The 18,246-nt window shown below is 55.0% G+C and overlaps 1 protein-coding gene and 1 long non-coding RNA gene across 3 annotated transcripts in view; both read right to left on the bottom strand.

Moving 5' to 3' along the window:
- C15H10orf143 (chromosome 15 C10orf143 homolog) overlaps positions 1-18,246 on the bottom strand; it is a 79,659-nt gene that overhangs the window by 6,421 nt on the left and 54,992 nt on the right. The gene's annotated exons all lie outside the window — the stretch shown is intronic.
- LOC149121888 (uncharacterized) lies at positions 1,570-11,069 on the bottom strand. 2 transcript variants are annotated; one of them, XR_016221405.1, is made up of 4 exons: positions 4,853-11,069; positions 3,247-3,404; positions 1,908-2,946; positions 1,570-1,795 (listed from the first exon to the last, which is right to left on the bottom strand). It is a non-coding gene; the product is annotated as an uncharacterized LOC149121888 (long non-coding RNA). The 2 variants fall into 2 exon arrangements; XR_016221404.1 differs by having other exon boundaries at positions 1,908-2,019; positions 4,853-6,998.

Genomic DNA, 18,246 nt, shown 5'->3' with positions numbered 1-18,246 from the left:
GACCAAAACAAACACCCAGCGCCGTCCCCAGCACGGACTATTCGCCCTCCCTGGTGTTCGCGCGTGCTTTTGGTCAGGTTGTGACAGCTGCTGCTGACGTGGCCGGGGGCCCCGCAGTTCCAGCCCCCACCCCGCCCACTCCCACAACACCCTTCCCACAGAAGCCACTTCCTCCTGGGTCCCACATGATGCTGGGAGCTTTGGTGGGGGGGGGAGGGGTGGTTCACCCAACTGCAGTTTGAGCTCCTTGAGTTGAGGGGAGTGGGGTCTGTGCTCCCCACCCGGTCCACAGGCGTGACCCCAGGCCCCTTGGAACCAGGCGGCCCAGCTACAGGCGTGGTCTCTGGAGGGGGCTGCGTGGGGGCTGGGAGTGCTGAGGCGGCCTGACGCAGTCCCCGTGGTACCCACGGCCCTAGCCAGGTTCTGCCGGCTGGCTATGGGGGACCGTGCCTTGGTTCTACATGGCTCTTGTGATCAGTTTCCCTGTGCCTAGCTAGTCACATCAGCTGCCTCTTGCAGTATTAGAAGCTATTTTTTTATAAATATACGGAATTAAAGTAAAAGATTAGACCTGGGCGCCCGCGGGTGACGCCGGTGGCCGGCTCACCTTCCTCGCTCTCCCGTGGCCCCGGTGGCCCCGTGGGTAAACAAAGCACTGGAGCACGGAGACTTCCTGCACCATGAACACGTGTGCTCTAAGGACGCCCCGTGCTAGCTCAGCGGAATGCAGGTGGAGCCGCCGGCAGCCAGATGCAGTCCCCGGCCCTGGGGTGCGCTCAGGCTCTCATGGATCCTGTAAACCAGGGAGTGCACGTCGGGGGCAGGCACCGATGTTTTGCAAAAAACCTAACTTCTCCAAGTCTCCAGGGGAGCACGGACTGCGGCCCTACGAGCTCTGCAGCTGCGGGGTTTGTGCCGTCGGCGAAGACAGAGACCGTTGTTCACAGCGTTCTAGGGGCCACGGAGTCAGACCCTCCGTGGGCGCTGGCGGCAGGAGTCCCTGTTGAACCTGAGCGCCCTGGCCAGCTGCGGGGCTCCACGGCCGCCGCCGCGGGCTTCCCTGGGGCCTGAGCTTTCGGACAAGGGGTCCCGAGTGCATCTGTCAATTACTCCGGATGCCAGTGAAACCACATCCTAAGTGGAACCATCTGGAAAGACAAGGGGGCTTTGTCCAAGTCCCCTCCCACTCCGCCAGGGGGCTTCCCCAGAATCTGCTCCAGGAGGAACTGCCCCTGCTGTGGCCCCCTGGGCTGGGAGGAGCCTCCCGGGCAGGGGGAGGCAGCCCTGAGCCCCACTGGACAGAAGGGGAGCGAGCGACCCTCCCTCCCAGCACCCCCGTGGGTCACGGCTCCTTCAGTTTTGGTTTTAATTCTGCTGTGAGAAGGGCACTCAGCCTTTGGACTATCCTTCTGACAGACTCGAGACGTGCCGTGAACACGGGGTTGGTGTCCATGGGGGAGGTGCTGTCCAGCAGGCTCTAGAATGCGTCTCTCTGGGCTGACCTATAGAGCCCCGCCCCCAGCCCAACACCTCCATTCTAGACTCTGCCTGTATGGGTTCCCCCCACCCTTTTTTTTTTTTAAAAAAAATTTCATTTATTTATTTGAGAGGCAGAGTTACAAAGAGAAAGGTCTTCCATCTGCTGGTTCACTCCCCAATTGGCTGCAATGGCCGTAGCTGCGCCAATCCGAAGCCAGGAGCCAGGAGCTTCTTCCAGGTCTCCCACGTGGGTGCAGGGGCTCAAGCACCTGGGCCATCCTCTACTGCTTTCCCAGGCCATAGCAGAGAGCTGGATCTGAGGTGGAGCAGCCAGGACTCGAACCAGCACCCAAATGGGATACCGGCACTGCAAGTAGAGGCTTAGCCCACCGCACCACAGCGCTGGCCCCAGGCCTCTGCACTCTTACCGTCCAGGTGTGAGTGAGCCCACGAGGATTTGTCCTTGCGTGCCCGGCTTGTCTCAGCACTGTGTCCTGAAGTCGATCCACGCTGTCACCCATGGCAGAATCTCTTCCTTTTCTAAGGCCAAGGGATTTCCCATTGTGTGTGTTTGTGTGTGTATGTATGGTGTTTGTGTGGGTACGTATGCGTGGGTGTGTTTGGGGTGTGTGTGTATGTGTGTGCATATGTTTGGGGTATGTGTGCATGTTTGGTGTGTGTGTATGTGTGTGTGTATGTTTGGTTTGTGTGTATGGGGTGTGTGTATGTATATGGGGTGTGTGTACGGTAGGTGTGTGTGTATATGTTTGGAGTGTGTGTAGATGGGGTGTGTGTGCATGTATGTATGTATGTTTGGGGTAAGTGTATGTGTGTTTGGTGTGTTTGTGTGTGTACGCTTGGTCTATGTGTATCTTTGGTGTGTTTGTGTGTGTTTGGTATGTGTGCATGACGTGTGCATCTGTTTTTGGTAGGTGTGAATATGTTTGGGGTATGTGGGTGTTTGGTGTATGGTGTGTTTGTGTGTATGTTTGAGGTGTGTGTATGTGTGTATATTTGGGGTGTGTGTATGTATATGTGTTTGGGTGTGTGCATGTATGTATGTGTATGTTTGGGGCATGTGTGTATGTTTCAGGTGTGTATGTATGTGTATGTCTGGTAGGTGTGTGTGTATGGGGTATGTGTGTGTGTGTGGTATGTGTGTTTGGTGTATGGTGTATGTATGTGTGTATGTTTGGGGTGTGTATGTTTGGGGTGTGTGTGTTTGGTGTGTGTGTATGTTTGTGTGTGGGGTATGTATGTGTATACATGCATGTATGGGGATGTGTGCATGTTTTATGTGTGTGTATGTGGGGTATGTATGTATGTGTTTGGTGTGTTTGTGTATGTGTTTGGGGTGTGTGTGTACATTTGGGATATATGTGTGTATGTTTGGGGTACGTGTGCGTGCACCGTATTTTCTTCAGCCACACCCAGGTCACTCCCACATCGTGGCTGCCGTGAGCAGTGCTGCGGTGAACACAGGAGTGCTGTCTCTTCCCGACGGTGGCTTCACTCCCTTGCCCGTGTACCAGGAGTGGGCTCACGGGGCCACAGCCGTGGTTGAGAGGACCCCCGTCCTCCTTCCACAATGGCCACGCCGGTCTACATTTCCACCAAGAGCACACGAGGGCTCCCCTCCTCCACCTCGCCCACACTCATCTCCTGTTGGTTGACAGCAGCATCCTAACAGGTGTGAGGTGGGATCTCACTGGGGCTGTCGTTTGCATTTCCCAGACACTAGTGACATGGGGCATTTTTTTTGTATACCTGATGGAGGCATCACACTTCCTGATTTCAGAACGTATCACAGCGGCCGGTGTTGTGGTGCAGCAGGTCAAGCCGCCTCCATGGCGCAGGCATCCCACGAGGGGCGCCGGTTCCAGTCCCAACTGCTCCACTTTTGATCCAGCTCCCCACTAACGCACCTAGGAAAACAGCAGAGGGTGGCCCGAGTCCTTGGGCCCCTGCACCCGTGTGGGAGACCTGGAGGAAACTCCTGGCTTCTGACTTTGGATCGGCCCAGCTCTGGACTTCTGGGGAGTGAACCAGCCGATGGACGAGGAGGGAGCGGGGAATCACACTTGTATACCACACCTGACAGAGGGCTAACTCCTGAAACACCTCAGGAACTCACGGTCCATCAGCAGAAGAGAAATAACCCGATTAGGAGCAGGCTAAGGGACTGAGTTTCCGTTCTCCAAAGAAGACATGCCCGTGGCTACAGGTCGTTTTTGATCGTCAATGAATTTCAGGAATTGGCAAAGTCATTTGTGCTCCCTGAGGTGAGATTTCTTCCGCAAATTCCAATTAATTATTAAGAGGCTGGTCAAGAACATTTGAAAAGATTAAGAAATTCGGATCGTCACTGACTTAGCTCTCCTGAAACACAAGCACCTGGGCCTCACAGAGGAGCAGCCACAAAGGCCACGTTAGCTGACGGGTCCACGGGTGGCTGATGGCTGTGTCTTTTTAAAATAATTTTATTCTCTTTAATCAAGGCAGTTTAAGAGATCAAACGTGATTTGATTTGCTTTCGTGTGATGATTTTCACAGGCGTAAACTCAGACGTCAGAACAGAGATCTGGTGCCGCGGAGCTGGGCACAGCACTCGCTGGGTGCAGCACGCGTGTAGGTGCCGGCCCTGCGTGCGCCGGCCGCTCTGGTTCCAGGGGAGTGAGCTCCCCACCAGGCGGCAGCATCAGGAGACAGCTGCACGGGAAGACTGGACGTGGGAGTAGCAGGCGCAACCGAGACTGCTCGGGACGCCCGCTCTCCCGTGCGAGTGCCTGGGTTTGAGTCCTGGCTCCGCTCTGACTCCAGCTTCCTGCTAAGCGGCACCTGGGCGGCAGCGGCGCTGCAGAGTTGGCTTCCTGCCACCCACGCTGGAGCCCAGAGCTCCAGGCTCCTGGCTGCAGTCTGGCCCAGCCCCCGCTCTTGTGGGCATCCGGGGAGTGAACCTGTGGATGGGAGATCTCTACGACTGTCTCTGTGCCTTTCAAAGAAATAATTTTAGAAGAGAATGTGCAAGTCACTGCTAATATAAAAAAGAAGCGTGAACGCCTCCAGAGCAGGTGAGGGAGAGCCCCGGGCCTGCGCACGGCTCCGTGGTGACAGCCACCCTGTGGGGAGCACGGGCTGAGAATCTGTACCCAGACGGGCCACGGTCAGTGAGGAGTGAGAGGAGACGATGAGGGGACAGTTCTCCCCCTGCCCGTTTAAATTCTGGGACAGGCACTTGACACAGCAGTCAGGACGCCGTTTAGGACTCCTGAACCTTGCACCAGAGTATCCGGTTTGAGTCCCAGCTCCTCCACTTCCAATCCAGCTTCCTGCTAGTGTGCACCCAGGAGGCGGCAGGCGATGGCCGACATACCTGAGTCCCTGCCAGCCACCTGGGGGCCTCGACGGAGGGGTGCGGTCCTGGCTTCAGCTGGCTTGGCCCTGACAATTGAAGGCATTTTTGGAGTGAACCAGAAGCTGGGAGATCTCTGTCTCTTGTCTCTATCTCCCTCTTTCTCTCTGCCTTTCAAATAAATAAAAATAAAAATTTACTTTAGGGGTTGGCATTTGGCCAACTGGTGAAGGTACCTGCGCCCCACATCAGAGTGCCTGGGTCAGAGTCCGGCTCTGGCTCCCAGGCCCAGCTTCCTGTGACGCAGGCCTGGGTGGCGGTGGCAATGACTCAAATAAGTGGGGCCCTGCCATCCATGTGAGAGATTAAGTTCCTGCTCCCAGCCTTGGAATGGGCCAGCCTAGCCCAGCCCCAGCCACGGTGGGCGTCTGTGGGGTGAACCAGGGGATGAAAACTCTGTCTCTGTTTCTTTCTGTTCCTCTGCCTGTCAAATAAAAAGCTTATTTTCTTGTGACAAAGTATCTATGACACTTACGTTAATCATTTGTGTATGACTGTAGCTTAGTGGCATAAAGTTCATTCGCACTGCTGTGCAGGGGCCCTGCCAACCCACTTCAGAACCTTCTCACCTCCCCCAACCGAGTCTGCTCCCACTGCCCCCTCCGCGGCCTTCCACGTTTGTACCAGGACAGCCCAGTCTCCCTGCCAGGCTGCAAAGCCAGAACAGGGAGCACCTGACACCAGCAGCCAAGAAATCTTCACCAGGTAGGCCTGGAGGGCACCCGATGGGCCGGCAGCTCCTGAGGGTCCTTTGATGTCCAAGGGATCAAGAACCCCAGCTGCGAGCTGGAGGCAGCAGGTCGAGAGGAGGCTGGGATGGCAAAGGCGCCTCTGCCATGGACGGCTGAGAGGCCTGGCTCCAGCTCCTGGCCCTGGGCCCTGGACTGGATGGGTTCTGCAGCCCTGGGCATGTGCAGCCACTCCACATGTCAAACGCGTTGTTCTATCCAGACTCCCACAGCGAGCTGTGACACAGGCACTACCGTTCTCATTTGGGGTCACAGAGCAGAGGGCTGCTGAGCCCAGGCCCGTCAGCCTCCAGCCATCCACGCCTCGGCAGGTGGAGGCCAAGCTGAGGTGCTTTCTGGGCTGGCACGGAAAACTGTCCAAGTTCTTCCAGAGAGCAGGATGCTTCCAGCGGAGAACCAGGGCCTGGCCCACCGCCACACAGCGGCTTCTTACTGAACCTCAAACGATTCCCACAGTGTGCTCTGCACCAGCGCCAGAGTGTGGGCATCTCCTGGAGGCTCACTGGGAATGCAGAGGCCTGGCCCTGCCCCAGACTTGAGGAGTCGCACTGTAACCAGCCCCTGCTTCCCCTCCCCCACCCCGTGACCCACGTGGTCCCAGGCCCACGGGGCTGAGGAGGCAAAGGCTGCAGTAGGAGAGGCTGGGTGGGCTGGACTCCAGGGCCTGACCGCTTGACCGCTAATTCTGCTCCCTGGGGACTGAGGGTTCATGTGATCCTGTCTGTGGGCCACGTTGCTAAGATCATGCACTAGGCAATGGTAAACAGCAACTGTAGGAAGTCACCTGGCACCGTGGTTACAAGCGAGAAAGATGCCACAGGACCTATACCGACAAACCGGGAAAAGTCTCCCAAGTGCTCAGTCTCGGGATTGCAAAGCTACTCCCTTCTTGTCCCACAACAGATCAATAAATGCAGAACAAATCCAACCAATATTTTATTTGGCTTTTACTTTTGAAATCTGACTCAATGATCTGGAAGAACAAAGTAGTAAGAAGAGCCAGGAGGGGGCCGGTGCTGTGGCTCACTTGGCTAATCCTCCGCCTATGGCGCCGGCACCCCAGGTTCTAGTCCCGGTCGGGGCGCCGGATTCTGTCCCGGTTGCCCCTCTTCCAGTCCAGCTCTCTGCTGTGGCCAGGGAGTGCAGTGGAGGATGGCCCAAGTACTTGGTCCCTGCACCCGTATGGGAGACCAGGAGGAATCACCTGGCTCCTGGCTTCAGATCGGCACAGCGCCAGCCGTAGTGGCCATTTGGGGGGTGAACCAACGGAAGGAAGACCTTTTTCTCTGTCTCTGTCTCTCTCTCTCTAACTCTGACATTAAAAAAAAAAAAAAGAAATTAACTTAAAAAAAAAAAAAGAAGAAGAGCCAGGAGGGGCCGGCGTTGCGGCACTAGGGGTGAAGCCTCCGCCTGGCCTCCGCCTGCGAGGCCAGCATCCATATGGGCGCCAGTTCCAAGACCTGGCTTCTCCGATTCCAATCCAGCTCCCTGCTAATACACTTGGGAAAGCAGAGGAAGATGGCCCTAGTGCTTGGGGTTGGGGCCTGTACCTGCCTGGGAGACCTGGAAGAAGCTCCCGGCCCCTGTCTTCAGCCTGGCCCAGCTCTGGCTGTTGCAGCCATCTAGGGAGTGAACTAGCGGTTGGAGTCAGCGTGGCCCCGCCCCAGCACTGCAGGCATCTGGGGCATGGACCAACAATGAGAGCTCTGTCATTGTGCCTTTCAAATAAATAAAGTAAAATAAAATAAAAAACAATGAAAAGACATACATCCCCCGGAAAATAGCAGGCAAGGATGGGAGGTTCACAAAAGCAGACATGCGGGGCAGGCAGGGATACCAGAAACGTAACGCGTAGCATGCAGATGACAAAAACCGCAGCCAAGGTCAGACTGGCAAGGATTGAGAGGAAGACTCGCAAAAAGTCAAAATTGAATCCTGACTGCTCAAGCTTCTGTGTCAACGGCGGGAAACCCAGAGGCCAGGGAAGCAGGCGAAGCATGAGAGAGTTCGACCTGGCTGCAAACTGGCTCTGGGAGAGCACTGAGGAGACAGAGGTGGACGGGAAGCCCTTGACCTGCAGACGTGGACCTCACTGGACAGAGAGATGGATGGAAAGCCCTTGACCTGCAGACGTGGACCTCACTGGATGGAGAGATGGACGGGAAGCCCTTGACCTGCAGACGTGGACCTCAGTGGACGGAGAGATGGACGGGAAGCCCTTGACCTGCAGACGTGGACCTCACTGGACGGAGAGGTGGACGGGAAGCCCTTGACCTGCAGACGTGGACCTCACTGGACAGAGAGATGGATGGAAAGCCCTTGACCTACAGATGTGGACCTCACTGGACAGAGAAATGGATGGAAAGCCCTTGGCTGACAGACGTGGACCTCACTGGACAGAGAGGTGGATGGAAAGCCCTTGACCTACAGACGTGGACCTCACTGGATGGAGAGATGGATGGAAAGCCCTTGACCTACAGACGTGGACCTCACTGGAATTCCAATTCAAAAGCAGCTGCACAAAGCAAAACAGGACAATCACTTGTGAACTGAGGAAGCACGCACACGTCTGATCAAAGGCTGATGTTTCAGGATCTCAGGGATGACTGTCAATGTTGCACCAGGAGCGTGATCACAGTGTGGTTAGCTTTCTAAATGCCTCTGTGGGAGAGACACACTGAAATAATTACCAATGAAACAATGTGATATTTGCTTCCCACACAGGGCTTGCAGGGGGAGGGAGGAAGCGGAGCAGGTGGGGACAGAGCTAAAGCAGAGGTGCTGGAGCTGGACAGGCGCTAAAGGGATGCTGGACTGTGTGTTTTCCCTTCTTTTGTGTGTGTGTGCAAAAATGCTCCAAGGTGGGAAACACACACGGAAACACACACACACACACACACGTATCCTGCCTAGTGTTGTTGAAGAGGAAGAAACCTGGGCTCTTGGTACCACCGTTCCAAAGAGCAAAAAACCTTCTGACTCAGAAATTCAACATCTAGAATGTACCCTTATGACCATAACTAAAAAACTGCACAACAATGAGTGCAAAAATGTTTATATAGCAATTTTTGTTTGGGCAAATAAATAGGTAGGCAGGAAGAAGGAAAGAGGTGATCGATAGGTGATAGACTCACAGATAACAGTAGGAGGATCCCACTAAGCTGCGTGGTACATGCCATCTTACACGTTAAAGTGATCATTTTAAGTATGCAACTGATCACACAGATAGGAATAAGTGTCAAAGGGATCACATAAATAAGACCAAGTGTCTGGTAATAACAATAGATAGAATTAAAAAGGAGAGAAGGATCCCACATGGGAAGCAGGCCACACAGCAGACTCATAGAAAGACAAATGCCCCAAACAGAACTCTGACCTAAGAATCAGCCCTTAAGACATTCAGATCTGGCTGAAAAGCCCATGAGAGCATTTCAGGCATGAAAACCAAGACACAATGGCAAAAAAATGATCTACATGAAGGGTCTCTGTGAGTTGAGATCCCAGTGGAAAGAATGGGCCACCAAAGAAGGAGGTACCTTTCTCTGAATGGAGGAGAGAACTTCCACTTTGCTTATGGCCCTAAATACTGACAGAGTTTGTGGACTCAAAAGGCTTCCATAGCCTTGGCAGCTCATGACAAGAGCCTTGGGTGATCACTAACATCATAAATAAGAGTGTCAATTGTTAAATCAACAAGAGTCACTGTGCACTCACTCCCCACGTAGGACCTCTGTCCTTAAAGTGTTGTACTATGAGAATTAACGGTCAAGCTAGTCTTCAAACAGTACTTTATACTTTGTGTGTCTGTGTGAGTGCAAACTATTGAAATATTTACTTAGTACAGAGTTGGTTTTCTGTATATAAAGACAATTAAAAATGAAACTGAATGAAGAATAGGATGGGAGAGGGAGTAGGAGGTGGGATGGGAGTGGGAGTGGGAGTGGGAGGACAGGTATGGAAGGAAGAACTGCTACATTCCTAAAGCTGTACCTATGAAATCAGCATTTATTAAATAAAAACTTTCTTTATAACACTCACTAGGAAGAGAAGCACTGTGGCATTCCCAGTGGATGCAATCCCGTATAACCGTTTACAAATGGTAACCTGGTATCTTTTCATTGGCATGCAAGTTGTGCACGCTGTTAACACTGGAAGTATATGTCTATGAGTATGTATGTTCACAGGTGGTAATTTTTCTAAGATACACATAAAAATGTTAACATAAGTTACTTTTAAGTAATGGGACTGTAGAGTAATTTTTATTTTTTACTTATTTATTTTAAACATTTTCTTCTTTAATAAGTAGGGTGTCAGGTATAATTCTTTAATGTTTTAAAAGTAAATATGGAAATAAACTATATGTGTATTTAATTTTTACATACTTATCTGAGAGGCAGAGACAGAAAGAGGCAGGTAGACAGTGGGTTCCTGTCCGCTGATTTACCAAATGCCTGTAACAGCCCGGAATGGGCCAGGTTGAAGCCAGGAGCCAGGGACTCAATGCCGATCTTCCGCAGGGCAGAAAAACCCACGTCTTGGAGAGTTCATTGCTGCCTGCAAGGGTGCCCATTACAGGCACTAGGCACTGGAGTCAGAAGCCAGGGCTCAGTACTCCAATATGGTAAGGACATCTGAACCAGTGTCTGCACTGAACCCCTGCCCCTAAGCTGAGATAGAGAGAGCGAGCCAGACAGAGAATCTCATTCCCCAAATGCCCACAATAGCCAGGGCTGGGCCAGGAATCCATCCCAGTCTCCCACGTGGGTGGCAGGGACCCAGGTACTTGAGCCATCACCTGCTGCCTCTCTGGGTGAGCATCAGCAGGAAGGTGAAACAGGGACCGGAACCAGGATTTCAACCCAGGCCCTCCAGCATGGGATGGGAATGTCCCAAACACTCATTCCCCAAAATTGTACTTTTAAAGGCAAAACATTTCAGGGCCTGGCACTGTGAAGTAGGAAGTTAAGCATCCGCCTGTGGTACCAGCATCCTATGTGGGTGCTGGTTTGAGTTCCTGTTGTTCCACTTCCAATCCAGCTCCCTGTTGATGGCCTGGGAAAATAGTATAAGATGGCCCAAGTGGGCCAGCACCGCAGCTCACTTGGCTAATCCTCCGCCTGTGGCACCGGCACCCCAGTTTCTACTCCCGGTTGGGGCACCGGATTCTGTCCCAGTTGCTCCTCTTCCAGTCCAGCTCTCTGTTGTGGCCCGGGAAGGCAGTTGAGGATGGCCCAAGTGCTTGGGCCCTGCACCTGCATGGGAGACCAAGAGGAGCCTAGTGCCTGGCTCCTGGCTTCAGACGGGCGCAGCGCGCCGGCCATAACGGCCATTTGGGGGATGAACCAATGGAAGGAAGCCCTTTCTCTCTGTCTCTCTCACTGTCTAATTCTTCCTGTAAAAAAGAAAGAAAGAAAGAAAGAAAGAAAGAAAGAAAGGAGGGAGGGAGGGAGGGAGGGAGGGAGGGAGGGAGGGAGGGAGGGAGGGAGGGAGGGAGGGAGGGAGGGAGGGAGGGAGGAAGGAAGGAAGGAAGGAAGGAAGGAAGGAAGGAAGATGGCCCAAGTGCTTGGGCCCCCGCACCCATGTGGGAGACCCAGAAGAAGCTCCTGGCTTCAGATCTGCCCAGCTCTGGCCGTTGCAGCCACTGGAGGAGGGAACCAGTGAATAGAAGACCTTTCTCTCTCTCTCTCTCTCTCTCTCTCTCTCCCTCTCTCTGTCCATATCTCTGTCTCTCAGGTAAATAAATAAATCTTTATAAAAAGGCAAAACATTTCAAAAGATGTTAAGGTATCTTTGTTAACTATTTACAATGCTTTTGAATCTTCTGAGAGTTTTTGTTTCTGTGGTTTAAAAACCACCATAAACTCAAACTGTGAAATTATTAAAGTAGGCTTTGACAGTTTCAACCCTGAGCAAAAAAAACAAATAATGAGAGATTATAATTAAAGAACAAACAGAAAACTTATCTAGTGGAGATGCACACACTAAATGCCTCCTGTTTCCTCAGGCATAGAAGACATCTTTCTCTCCTATTCTGACAAGAAGACAAAGAGAAGCACTTGAAGGGGATAATCCCATTTCACGCTCCTGGTGGGGTGCGCTGAGCCCACTCAGGGACACCCGCAGGTCCTGCCTGTTCGCTCGGCTGCTTTAGCACCTGTGGTGCGGACAAATTAACCTGGCAGGGACAGGGCTGTGTGTGAGGGGAGGACCTGGGCCCTGGGACGAGCGGGACTTGGCGCCCGCACTGCAGTCCCAGAGGCAGAGCCTGCTCTGTATCCACCTGCACGCTTCACAAACAGCTACTCTGAGGGCCGCCCCACGGCTGCGTCAGGAAGCATGGTCCGTTCCAAGGTGGAACACTGTGTGACAGCCATCGGGCAGGGTGGGAGGAGGACACAATGCCTGGACAGCACGGCCACAGAGGGACCCCTGCCTGGGCCAGGGACCACACTGGGATGGGCTCTGAGCTGTGTCCAAAGTCCAGGGGAGCCGAGCATGGGTGTAGGGTTCCAGAATGTCCTATTTGATGGCTTCTACTACAGCCAGGGATCCTGAGGACACACTGGCCACACCCTCGGGTGCCCCGCGGCTGGGACCCAGCGTCACCTCCATGATCTCAGCACTCGAGGCCTTCGCGGGCCGAGACCTTGGGCTCATCCCGGCCCCGCGCGCCTTCTGCGTTTCCACACTGCTGTGTCTTTCGTGACTTTGTTTTTTCAGAAGAGGAGGCCTGCTCTGGATCTGGAGGGCAGCGGGCAGCGGGGCTGATGCTGGGGTGGCATCGTCGTGGGCCCCTCGTCTGCCACCGCCTGCAGCCCTGCAGGCTCCCCTCCATGCACAGACCCGGCGGGTGGAGGAGGCTCAGAGAAGCCTCAGGACTCAGCGAGGTCCATGGCGAGATGTTCCGGGGCCGAGAGGGGAACGGGAGGCCACGGGAGGCCGCTCCCTACCCAAAGGCACTGCTCTCTGCACATGAGTGGCACCAAGTGCCAAGACGGCTACCTGCAAGGATGCGCACAGAGCTCTCCCCACAGATTTCAGACGAGGAGGAGTTGACACAGCAAGAAAACGCAGACCTCAAAGTTTTCTTTTCCATAAACATCAAAGTGTGCCTCTTGTTTAGAAGACAGCACAAACGGAGCTCTTCACAGACTTCCAAGGCCACACTCCTGACACCTCCTGTCTCACAGCCCCGACTGGGCAGGGACTGGCACCTCTCATGAAGTCCCAGCTCCGGGGTCTTCCTCCAGGCTAGCGTCCACGTCACCAACACGGTGCTGGAGCGTGACCTGGTATGTCTCCCCTCCCTCCCCTCCGCCTCCCAACAGCAGTGTCCCTGAGGCCTCTTGCCAATGCCTCTCCTTCCTCCCCGCCACCTCCCAACAGACAACGCTCCTGTGATGGCACGGCCATGTCTCACCTCCCTCTTCCTCCACCTCCCAACAGGCAGTGCTCCCAGACAGAACGCCAGCATTGCTTATGGACGGGGCTTTTCCAAACGCCAATGGGGAGGAGGTCCCTGGCGGGGAACGCACCCCCCGGTGAGTATTGTGACGAGAACGCGTGGCATCCAAGGGCTAGGCCCTCCCAGGCTCCAGCAGGTTAGGAACTGGAGCTCGAGTCTGCACTTCGGCGGTTCCCTCAGGACCCGTCTGTCACGTGAACAGGGTATCAGGAAGCTTGGAAACCCAGGCCAGCTACTCCAGTCTCCACGGGCAGACGAGACACTGAAAACCCAAGAGAAAACAAGCAATCTCCATTTTAATATAAAAGAGGTGCTGTCCAATCACTTCAGTTAGAGAATTACACGGAACAGATGGGCTCGTAGCATTTAGCAAAATTCACTTCAAGATTATAGAGCCTTTCAATTATAAAAATAAATCTTTTAATTAAAAAGAGTATATTGGCAGTCCTGGATACATCCACAAAACAACTGGAAAGCATCAAAGCAGGGCTGCAGTGGACACGACCGCAGGAGCCACGGGTCCCCAGCCGGACACGACCGCAGGAGCCACGGGTCCCCAGCCGGACACGACCGCAGGAGGCACGGGTCCCCAGCCGCACACGACCGCAGGAGCCACGGGTCCCCAGCCGCACACGACCGCAGGAGCCACGGGTCCCCAGCCGCACACGACCGCAGGAGCCACGGGTCCCCAGCCGGACACGACCGCAGGAGCCACGGGTCCCCAGCCGGACACGACCGCAGGAGCCACGGGTCCCCAGCCGCACACGACCGCAGGAGCCACGGGTCCCCAGCTGGACACGACCGCAGGAGCCACGGGTCCCCAGCCGCACACGACCGCAGGAGGCACGGGTCCCCAGCCGCACGGAAGTTTGACGTGGACTGCGTTTTACTTTTAGATGATGCGCTTGCTCTCCCTCTCCGGCAGGACACACTCAGAGGAGGCTCTGTGGAAGGGACGTGGGGCCTCCAGGCTCCCACGCGAGGACGGTGGGTCCCGGGCAGCGAGCCCTGGGCTGCTGTTCAAACTGGTGGGTGCCCAAGCAAAGCCCATCCGCTGGAGCCCAGCACCTGCTGCCGCGGGGAGGAGTCGGAGCCCAGCTGGAGGCTTCCTTTCCCAGCTTCATCTTCTAGGGACTCCCGGAATGACTGAAATGCCCCTGCGGTGACAAAACAGCACCATGTGCGCATTAACCTACTTTGGCCGAAGCAGCAGGCCTCGCTGTGCCCCACACAGAGCGCTCACTGACGTGACCGGGAGACCCAGATGACGTTTTAACTTCTGAAGGGAGAATGTTTATGAATACTCATATTAAAGTGCATCTTAAACATGAAGGCACTTCACGAAGCTGTGGAGAGTGAACTAAAGGGAAGTCCATTTGGGTGCAGACAGTTCCGAAGCCCTGCAGCTTCTTCCCCACACCCCCTTCCGTGAGCTTTCCGACTAGGGATCTGCAGCACCCGACAGTGCCTGATTCCCACAAAGGCCCCAGCCGGCATTACTTCCTTTCTCTCCTACAGCACTACCAGGGAAAAAAAGAGAATGAAAATATCATTTACATATTTATAATTTTTTAAAAAAATGCTTATTTTACTTTAGAGAGCTCCCCCATCCTCTGGTTTACTCCCCAATTGCTCACAACAGCCAGGGCTGAGGCAAGGCTAGAGCCAGGAACTGGGGATACAGTCCACGTCTCCCCTGGGGAGTGGAAGGAACCTTATTTCTTGAGCCATCAGCACTGCCTCCCAGGGTCTGCATTTGCCTGGAGCTGGAGTCAGGAGCTGGCACCAAGAATTGCACCAGACACTCTGGTGTGAGACACAGGCATCTTAACCACCAGGCTAAACATCCAACACTAATAAAAAAGTTTACATGACGTCTAAGTACTGAATGAGGACTCAATATATGAGTCAGGTACTGGGCTTGTCCCGAGGGGCATAGAAAAGTGCAGAATCATAAACCCTCCCCCCAGAGCCCTTCCGCCCCCACCTCATCTCTCCTCCCCACAGCCATGACTGGAAGAACCGCATGCTGGGGAAGGATGGACAGCTGGCCAGACGCACACTGGGCCACACGTGGCGCCAGCAGTGTCCCTGGCCTGAGAGCAGGGGCAGGCTCGGCCTCCCTGCCCTGCCAGGACTCGCGTGGTAGCTGCGCTGGCTGAGGCCCAGGAAGTCTGGGGTGGGCAGGTGACCGGGGGTACAAAGTGGTCCGGCGCACGATGGCACCTGTTTCCAGGAAGGCGGTGCTGCCCCAAGCCATGGAGAGGTTAGGGAGACTCAGAGCCTCGTGGAGGTCACACGCACGCCTCAGCCAGGTGCTGAGAACCAGACGCCATGCGAGCCAGGGAAGGGGCACCTGATCCCACCTGACAAGGGGCTGCGAAGGCTGCACCAGGCCCCCAGAGGTGTCAGAGAATCTTGTGAGGTGGAAGGGGCACCCCAGCATGAGGTCAGAAGTTCCCAGAACAGGAGATGCTCTCCACGAGGGGAGCCAGGGGTTCCAGGAGCACACGCAGGCGTGGGAGATCCGTCTGGAATGCCAGGCGGCACCAAGACTGTGCAGGGCCCTGAACTCCACGCTGAATAAAGACGCTGGGCTTATTCCACAGGCCCGTGCTTCCCGGAAGAGCCTCAGCAGTACCCAGTCAACGGGTACTCATCCCTTTACCAAAGGACCCCGGGTAACTGGTTTCTGGGCTCATTTCCCAAATCCTGAATCATCGAATGCTCAAGTCTCTAAACGGTGGGGAGAGGAGGTGCCTTTGCTGAATGCCACGGGCCAGGAGACGCTTCTGTCGTGAGACCCTCGGTAGCTGGAGCCCAGCGGGAACTGCAGCTCTGGGAACGGCACCGGGCAGGGCAAGGTCACAAGCTCAGGAAGGCACAGAGGTGAGCAGTGCAGGTGGGGTCAGGGGACAAGGGCCTCACTTAGGGGAGAGACGGAGCGATCGAGCGAGGAGACAGTGCTCGGCAAGTAACTCCATCATCCTCACGCCCATCACACGCTCAACACAGAACGAGGCTTGTGGGCGAGGTACTCGCTGAGGTGCCCCTCCCTGCCCTGCCCCAGAGGGTGGCATCCGAAGACATGCTGGAGGTGGAACGGGAAAGGGTTGGGACAGCACAGGGACCATACGGGGACGCAGCAGGCTAAGCCACCGCCTGTGACACCAGCATCCCATATCAAAGTGTGGGCTTGAGTCCTGGCTGCTCCACTTCCCATCAAGCTGTTGCAAATGTGCCTGGGAAAGCAGTGGAAAACGACCCGAGGACCTGAGCATGCCACCCCCGTGGGAGACCCAGAAGGGGTTCCAGGCTCTTGGCTTGGGCCTGGGGCAGCCCTGGCCACTGCAGCCATTTGGGGAGTGAGCCAGCAGAGGCAAGACCTCTCTGTCTCTCTCCGTCACTCTGCCTTTCAAACAAATAAAATCTTAAAAAACACCACCACCACCACCACTTGGGACCAGACAGACAGAGCCCATCGACAAGACAGTCGAGATCTAGAATCTTAGACCTGGAGAACCTGCGGACATTGCTCCTCCTGACCTTTGCCCCAGTGCTCCAGTCTCGGGAAAGTTCTCAGGGCCTGCCACCGACTCACTTTTCTGGAACATTCCAGCTGGGGACTGTCTCAGAGCAGGAAGCCCACACGCGAGCCTGGTGCTGTTCCTGACCAGGACACGGGGAGGACACAGATGCCGGGTGTCCTGGGCTCTGAGCTGACACACACAAGCTGCAGGGCGTATCTGCTGAGGACTGCTGGGCATGGAGCCGGTCACTGACACAGCCAGGAGTGAGGACTCGTGGCAGCTGATGTCTTCCTGTGGACAATTAGGGTCCTCTGCTTCCTGTTTGCTTAGGCTTCCAAAGTGACCCAAAAAGCTATAGTGACAAACATACTACTTTTGGTAAAACATGATTCCAATACTTTCCCACAGAGCAAGACAGGCTTTTGGAGAGGAAGCGTCCACTGCTTCTGAGGGGATACTGGGGGCTCCGGGTGGGCTGCTTCTGGCTGTGTTCCTGGCGGGACACCTGCCTTCACACTTCAGCCTCAACAGGGCTCTTGACGCTCTCACCGCGGTGACCCCTCACGGGGTGCTCCCACAGCCCACGAGCTTCCGGCTGTCCAACTCTACCTCGCAGGGCAGATCCTTCCTCCCTGGGCTCTGCTACCAGGCCGGCAGGGCCACACCCGCTCTGTGGCAGGTCTGTTAGAATTCAAGTCACACGTGCCGAGGGAAAGCACTTTGCGACACCCCCTTGTCCCTTTTTGAAAAAGCCACCCTTCGTCCACGCGCAGAAGCCTGGCTTGTGGCCGGCCCTCTGCCCTTCCCTGAGGAACCATGCGACGAGTACCAGCAGCCGCTCCGCGTCGGAGAGCTCTGGAATTCCTGCCTCTGCCGATTCCGTGAGGAAGCGCTTGCTTTCTCTAACAGCAAATTCACCTGTACAGCTACACAGTGGTGTCCTTTCTTCACAGGCTTCTCCTGCGGCCTACACTGTGTGCCTGGGCTTACAGACCCCCCGCCCCCTTTCACCCACCCTAGTCTTTGTAGGAAGAGGCAGCCGTGTGACACCTATGCACACCTGGTGCAGATTTAAGATACACTGTTGCCTCCTCCTCCTCCCTCGCTGGAGGTAATCATACTGCTCTAAGGTGGGTGTGAATCCTTCCTTAGGGGCCCAACAGGAAACAGATGGGATTTGTGAACAGGATTCAGAAGGGAGCTGCACACTCAGTCAAGGTCAAGCAGCTGTCAGAAGCTGGAGGAGAATGTGCTCCGTGTGGGGAGCAATCCGGACTAGACTGAGTTACTGGAATTAAGACTTATTCTATGCATCTGCTCTCCCACAATATGGCGCTGGGAGAGAAGTAAACAGCTTCCGCACAGCTGCCTCCAGTTCAACCAATTAACTGTAGGACTTGCTCCTGATTGGAGAGCAGCGTACTCGGCGTGTGGGCAGCCGAGTTGGGATTGGCGGAGGAGGACTATAAAGGAGGAGAGAGACGGCATGCACCAAGGAACATCTATGGGGAACATCTAAGGGGAACATCTAGCTGAAGGAACACCTGTGCAGCCCCCCAGCGAACCGGCCGGTGGTGTGCCGCTCCCCTGCGGAAGTGGGGAATGTGGCCA

Source organism: Oryctolagus cuniculus, chromosome 15, assembly GCF_051225735.1.
Source record: "Oryctolagus cuniculus isolate XC-2025 breed Fujian yellow rabbit chromosome 15, ASM5122573v1, whole genome shotgun sequence".
NCBI classification, from domain to species: Eukaryota; Metazoa; Chordata; class Mammalia; order Lagomorpha; family Leporidae; genus Oryctolagus; species Oryctolagus cuniculus.
The sequence above is the reverse complement of the archived record's forward strand: the minus strand, read 5'-3'. Positions and strand labels throughout refer to the sequence as shown.